The following is a 6,766-nucleotide window of genomic DNA, read 5'->3' on the forward strand; positions in this document are numbered from 1 at the left end:
TTTCTCAGATGAGAACCCATGGTGTGAACCGCCCGGTCGAAGTCGTCCCAAAGATTCCCGTTCGGGTTTGAATCCGGGGCAGGGTGGTTTCGTTTCAAGGGAAGTACGGTAAACACATTCTGGTGCTCTTCGCACAATGGTGTTCACTGGGAGCTGAGTGACACGTTGCATTGTCCTGCTATTTGATGCCATCGTCTCGAAGAAAAACAAACTACATGTAGGAGTAAACATGGCCCCCAAGAAAAGATATATATTTGTGTCGATCCTGTCTGCCTTCCAGAATGACGAGATAATCCAGGGAATGCCACGTAAGCTTTCCCCAAACCACAACTGTTCCGGCGTATTTGCATTCAGACGTTCCACATCTTACACGCCAACGGCCATCTCTCCGATGGTGCGGAAAATGTCATTATCTGAAAATGCCACCTGCTGGTACTCAGTGGATGTCCAGCTGCAGTACCGGTGTGCAAATACCGGCTTTCGTCACTCATGAACAGAAGTCAGCATGGGTGCATGCACCAGGCATCCGCTACGAAGGCCCACAGCAAACAATGTTCGCTGAAGGGTCGCTGCAAAGACACTTTTGGTAGCCCCTTGGTTCATGTGGGCGGTCAGATAATCAGCAGCCGCATGTCTATTCTTTCGTAGACATCTCCGAAGCCGTCGTTCACTGCAGTCATCTATGGCCCGTGGTGCACCAAAGTCGCCTCGGGGCTGTTTTTGGATAGCGCTTTTTGCCATGCAGAGTATACTATAGCAACCACGGCGCACAAACTGTTAACGTACTTCCATCTTTGGCCCGAAGGCCAATAATCATGTCTTTTGGACGTCAATAAATAGCTCCGTGCAATGAGTGCACTGTTTTTCACGTCCCCAGACACGCTTTATAATTTATACCCTCCGTTGATAGTGCTGCCACCTGCCATTTGTGATTGGCTATCGCACGTTGACGTTCGACGTAGGCGGCGGTCACATTAATGTGACTGAACTGTGTAACACTGAATTCATACATTTGTTCGTCAAACGCTCGTCTTCCTGCAACATTGTGCATTGAGGAGAGTCTGAAGGAAGTACTGATTTTGTTTTTCATTTTCTTACAGTGGCTTGTGACGAAATGACATCCCAGATTTATATTATAATATCCCCAACTAAACAATACCTCATTCAAAATATAAAACAATGACAGTGGCAAGGATGTAATGGCGTAAGGAATACCGGCGAAGGGAACAGAGAACGTACTTGTTCTTTTTCGGTATATTAAGACCTGCGCTACCACACTGTGAGAAAATTTAGCTGTTTCTCAGTGATTAATTGGTCATGTTGTAATGTTGTTGCATTAATTTGTTATGAAAGCGGTGCTGATAGACAATAAAAGCGGTTTAAAGCTGTGAGCTGTCTGGGGAAGTTAACCTTGAATTACTGCGCAACTGTTTCACCAGGTATCCAGTCTAGCTTACCAAATTCGCAACCAGACTAACATTAATTATAATCTTTTAATAGTCATACGACAACCGGTGAGATATATATATATATAAGAGAATTTAAATAAAAAGAAATAAATCAGTTTATATTTGGACATTTATTTTAACATTGATCATTGTTCCGTTAAAATTTCAGCATATCAAACTTGATTCATAACTATGGGGCCTTATTTAGGATTGTGTAAATGTGACTTTGTAATCTTATGGAACGCATCAAATATGGAGCCAAGATGGGGAGACTGCATACAACACTGCATCCACAAATAACACACAAAGAACGTTGAAACATATGCAAGAGGAAATTAACCACAACCAACCGATTCAATTTTCACCCAAAGAAGTTACGTTCGTAGCGCAATCCTGTCCGTCATGAAATTACCACATACTGATATACTAAATTCATACTAACTCTCTGTGAAATCTTCCCGAAAAGAATAGCAGAGGGCTACTTTGATGCTTACACCACATGCTTCACGTGGTCAACTTGGTTTACACAAAGAGTGTAACTCCACAATAATTTTGATAATTAAAATAAATTACATCGAAACGCAATTTACTAAAGAAAAACCTCGAACTGGTTACTATCGTCTTATTATTAACCTGATGGGTCAAACAATTGTATAAGCACGTGGTACTGGTCTCACAAAGTACACCCCACGTGGGTTGAACATAAAGAAAAGTTGCTATATTGAAAAATATTGTCAAGACGAGACGTTATAATCTCACGCACATTCGCATTTAAGATTGATGATCTTAGTTAGAGTTACTGATCAACACGTGGTTCCACTTTACTCACAAAGTAGTGACAAAGCAACTACTGGAAGATATTCTGAACTTCACACTCGAAATACACTGCGTTGCAATTTAAGATAACATTAGATATTTTAGAGCTAAACCTGAAATAAAGGTGATTAAATTTTCAGTAAGGCTGAACTTAAGAAATCCATTGTCCTTCGGACTTAGCAGACACGCGCTTAGCCGGAGATCTTACCACTTCAGACGCTCGCCACGGACAGACTGACCTGGTCCCTTCCTGAGGGTGGCTCACAAATACAAACGGAAGTGGCCAGAGGGGCAGCTTCCTATACCAACATGACAAGAGACGGACAGGACCATACTAATGATAGAAACCTCTTTGCTTTTAGAAAGCGTAGCTACCTGTTCCGACGTTGGTCCTACTGTTCTCTAGCAGACAGGCTTGTCTGCTACCCTGAGGCATGCAACTAGAAATACATTTGCTCATTCATCCGCTCACACAGAAGGGACGGGGGATGGCAGTATCTTATCATACACAGTATATAAAAGAAAGCGGATGCAGGTTCCGTATGAGACTGTGTGGCATGAATTACATATAAACTGTGTTTTAAAGTGTAGTAGTGTGACAGATCGTTCTTTTTTATGTGTAAAAGTAACAGGTTCCACCGCTCAGTCTCCTCCCAGATAGTCAGAAACACCACAGTAAATTTAGAAGAGGAATTTATGCCGTAAATGACAACATATTTAAGAAATTAACATGAAAGGAATCCAACAGAGACCTTTCAATGTTGTCACCTGATCAGTTTCTGATTAAACAGAAACTGCAAATTTCTTTCTCTTTCCCTTATTTTTAATTGCTGTTACGAGAGGAATCTTCGAGAGTTACGTAGAATGAAATGTTCGAGGCACTGATTGTCTCCCCGTCGCCACATACAGGGGTTGGATAAAAATATGAAAACAGTGCGAGGAATACATGCTTCAAGATAATTGTGAACCGCACTGCTGCTACGATCGCAGATTCGAATCCTGCCTCGGGCAAGGCTGTGTGTGATGTCCTTAGGTTAGTTAGGTTTAAGTAGTTCTAAGTCTAGGTTATTGATGACCTCAGATTTTAAGTCCCATAGTGCTTAGAGCCATTTGAACCATTTTTTGAACCAAGATAAATGCAGATGTTAGACAAGTCTGCTCGTTGTGTTGTTGCATGTGACCCCGAACGGCACCTGTCCAATGTCATCAATATGTTACAAGCGTCGGACGTGTTCAGAATAGGTTTCTGTGTAGTTGTGAATGCATTATGTTCGAGCTAAGTGAATCCGAACATGGGGAAAATTGTTTGTGCTCACATCGTGGGTGTTTCCGTAACCAAGGGAACAGAATTGTTTGGTGTTTCAAAAGGCACCGTATCATAGATTTACACGATCTTCCGTGTAAGGCGTCCAGATTTTATGAACCTTACATGAGCATGATCCATACTGACAGGTCCATACAGTGTTAGATCCTCAGAAAATTATAATTATATTATATCAACAAAGGCAATCGCAGTTAATCTCATGTACTGAAAACTAACAAAACAATATCTAACAATATATGGACTGGAATGAAGAAACAAGTTAAAGTGAAACGCATTTTGGAGACGAACTATGCTGGTGGTTAATGATATTGTAAAACTCCCATTAATCAAGAGAACGGCGAGCTTCAACGCAGAAAGGGTTTAAGGCCAGAACAATACATTATTCCTTTTAACGTAAATAAGGCCAGGACCGAGGGTAAGTGGCTGCACATTATTAACATTGCTAGGCTGCAACCCAGCAAGAAAAATAAAAATGTTTTCACCTCTAGTGACACGGTGATTGGCTGAAGCTATACTTGGCAATGCAGACGCGACACGGTGGGGAGATCCCCATTATATAAAAGCATTTTGAGACCTAAAATATCTCTCTCTCTCTCTCTCGTCTTGCGGCAGTCCGCACAAGTGTGTGGAATTAAGTGAGGGCGTTGAGAGCTTTGCTTTCTGCAAAGTAAGGATGATATGCTTCACGTGTCATGGCGACAGATAACAAAACAGTAGTCAATTATTACTGCGAGAATTTTTGCGAGCAGAGAAATTGTGCACATGGCTCCAACCCATAGCGAGTGTGCAATAGCCATTATTTCGACTAGGGAAAGATTAGCATTCTATGGAACGCAGGACAGTTGGGACTGAGTGAATTCAGTCAAGGGCAGAGTAGGGAATTAACAATCCAGATCAAGCAGATACCGCTTGGTGCCCATTAGGCCACAGTAAACGTCGAGTCGAGATTGTGCTCACTCCAACTTGTGCACGCTTTGACCATTCAGTATCAATATAGGACACTAACCTACCCTCACATTGAGCACAAGAGTGTTTTTTTTGTTGGTTCAAGAAGTAAATTTATTCTCCACCAACTCAGTGCACTGACCAGCTATGACAATGTAGATTTAAATGAGCTGATGAGGATTTTTAATAGTGATTCTTTCCTGTGACAAGAAAAACGTTGTGTAGAGATAATTATTTCAATAATCATCCTTTCAATATGTCCAAAAATTAAATATTTTCCAGAATGAGATTTTCACTCTGCAGCGGAGTGTGCGCTGATATGAAACTTCGTGGCAGATTAAAACTGTGTGCCGGACCGAGACTCGAGTTCGGGACCTTTGCCTTTCGCGGGCAAGTGCTCTACCAACTGGTTCGCAGGAGAGCTTCTGTTAAGTTTGGAAGGTAGGAGACGAGGTACTGGCAGAAGTAAAACTGTGTGGACAGGGCGTGAGTCGTGCTTGGGTAGCTCAGTTGGTAGAGCACTTGCCCAAGAAAGGCAAAGGTCCTGAGTTCGAGTCTCGGTCCGGCACACAGTTTTAATCTGCCAGGAAGTTTCAATTAAATATTTTGTTACTGAGTTTCAAAAGTAATTGAATATGATTGCTGTTTATCACTTGACCCCTGAAAGCAACAGAATAAAAACAAAGAATAAAAAAGGTTTGTCTTTCTAAACGTTCAAATGTGTGTGAAATCTTATGGGACGTAACTGCTAAGGTCATCAGTCCCTAAGCTTACACACTACTTAACCTAAATTATCCTAAGGACAAACACGCACACCCATACCCGAGGGAGGACTCGAACCTCTGCTGGGACCAGCCGTACAGTCCATGACTGCAGCGCTTGAGACTGCTCGGCTAATCCCGCGCGGCTTTGTCTGTCTAGAATAGATCCCAAACTTTCACTTTTATTTATTCATACATTCTAGGTACGTGACAGCAGCATTTCTAATGATTTTTGTTACGATCCGCACCTGATATTAGTTGAATTACAGGGCCAGGTTCATGTTTATTTAGAATGCCTCTTTGACACCCTGGGATTGAGAAGACAGTTCAGATGTTTTATCCATTTGCACGCTAACTGCTAAGCTAAGTTTCCACACATTAGTACACTCACCGTGTAGATACCAAGGTAGGACGTGTGACAGCAGGTAAAGAGGGAAAACGTCATCTGCTAAGCCAAAACGTGGGCGAAATTTTTTGTTGACTGATCGTGACGAACAGTCATTGTAGAGATTAAAACTGTGTGCACCGACCGAGACTCGAACTCGGGACCTTTGCCTTTCGCGGGCAAGTGCTCTACCATCTGAGCTACCGAAGCACGACTCATGCCCGGTCCTCACAGCTTTACTTCTGCCTGTATCTCGTCTCCCTACCTTCCAAACTTTACAGAAGCTCTCCTGCGAACCTTGCAGAACTAGCACTCCTGAAAGAAAGGATACTGCGGTGACTTGGCTTAGCCACAGCCTGGGGGATGTTTCCAGAATGAGATTTTCACTCTGCAGCGGAGTGTGCGCTGTGAGATACTGGCAGAAATAAAGCTGTGAGGACCGGGCGTAAGTCGTGCTTCGGTAGCTCAGATGGTAGAGCACTTGCCCGCGAAAGGCAAAGGTCCCAAGTTCGAGTCTCGGTCGGGCACACAGTTTTAATCTGGCAGGAAGTTTCATATCAGCGCACACTCCGCTGCAGAGTGAAAATGTCATTCTGGAGTCATTGTAGAGGACTGTGACGAAAAACATAGGAACAACAACTGCAAAACTCAGTGTAGAACTTAGTGTCTGACTCGAGAAGCATTTCAGCACGAAAATAACAAGGAGCCCTAGAAGCAGAGAATTCCAGAGCGAGCTGGAATTCCAAATCCCTGTAAAAAGAAAACGTGATGCTGAAGCCATAAAATCTGGAATATGAAACAATGAAACGAAGTCATTTATTCGGATGAGTATAGTTTCACACTGTTTCTATCTTCTGGGTGAGTTTACGTCCCATGAGTGAAACATGGCGGAGTGACGAATAGGCAGTCATAGTGGTATTTCTTGGACCCCATGGTTACTTCGCAAGGTCGCATTACTGCCAAGGAGTAGGTGACCATTTTGGCTGATCAGGTCTATCTGTAGTACAATGTTTGTCCACCACTGGTGATGCTACACCGACGGAAAAAACACAACACTAGAAAGAGTTGTGCCACATAAACAAAAGCA

The 6,766-nt window shown here is 42.8% G+C and overlaps 1 non-coding gene across 1 annotated transcript; it reads right to left on the reverse strand.

Moving 5' to 3' along the window:
• Positions 1–5,815: 5,815 nt before the first annotated feature.
• Trnas-cga (transfer RNA serine (anticodon CGA)) lies at positions 5,816–5,889 on the reverse strand. The gene has a single exon. It is a non-coding gene; the product is annotated as a tRNA-Ser (tRNA).
• Positions 5,890–6,766: the final 877 nt, after the last annotated feature.

The sequence above is a fragment of the Schistocerca cancellata genome, chromosome 2 (assembly GCF_023864275.1).
Source record: "Schistocerca cancellata isolate TAMUIC-IGC-003103 chromosome 2, iqSchCanc2.1, whole genome shotgun sequence".
Lineage (NCBI taxonomy): Eukaryota > Metazoa > Arthropoda > Insecta > Orthoptera > Acrididae > Schistocerca > Schistocerca cancellata.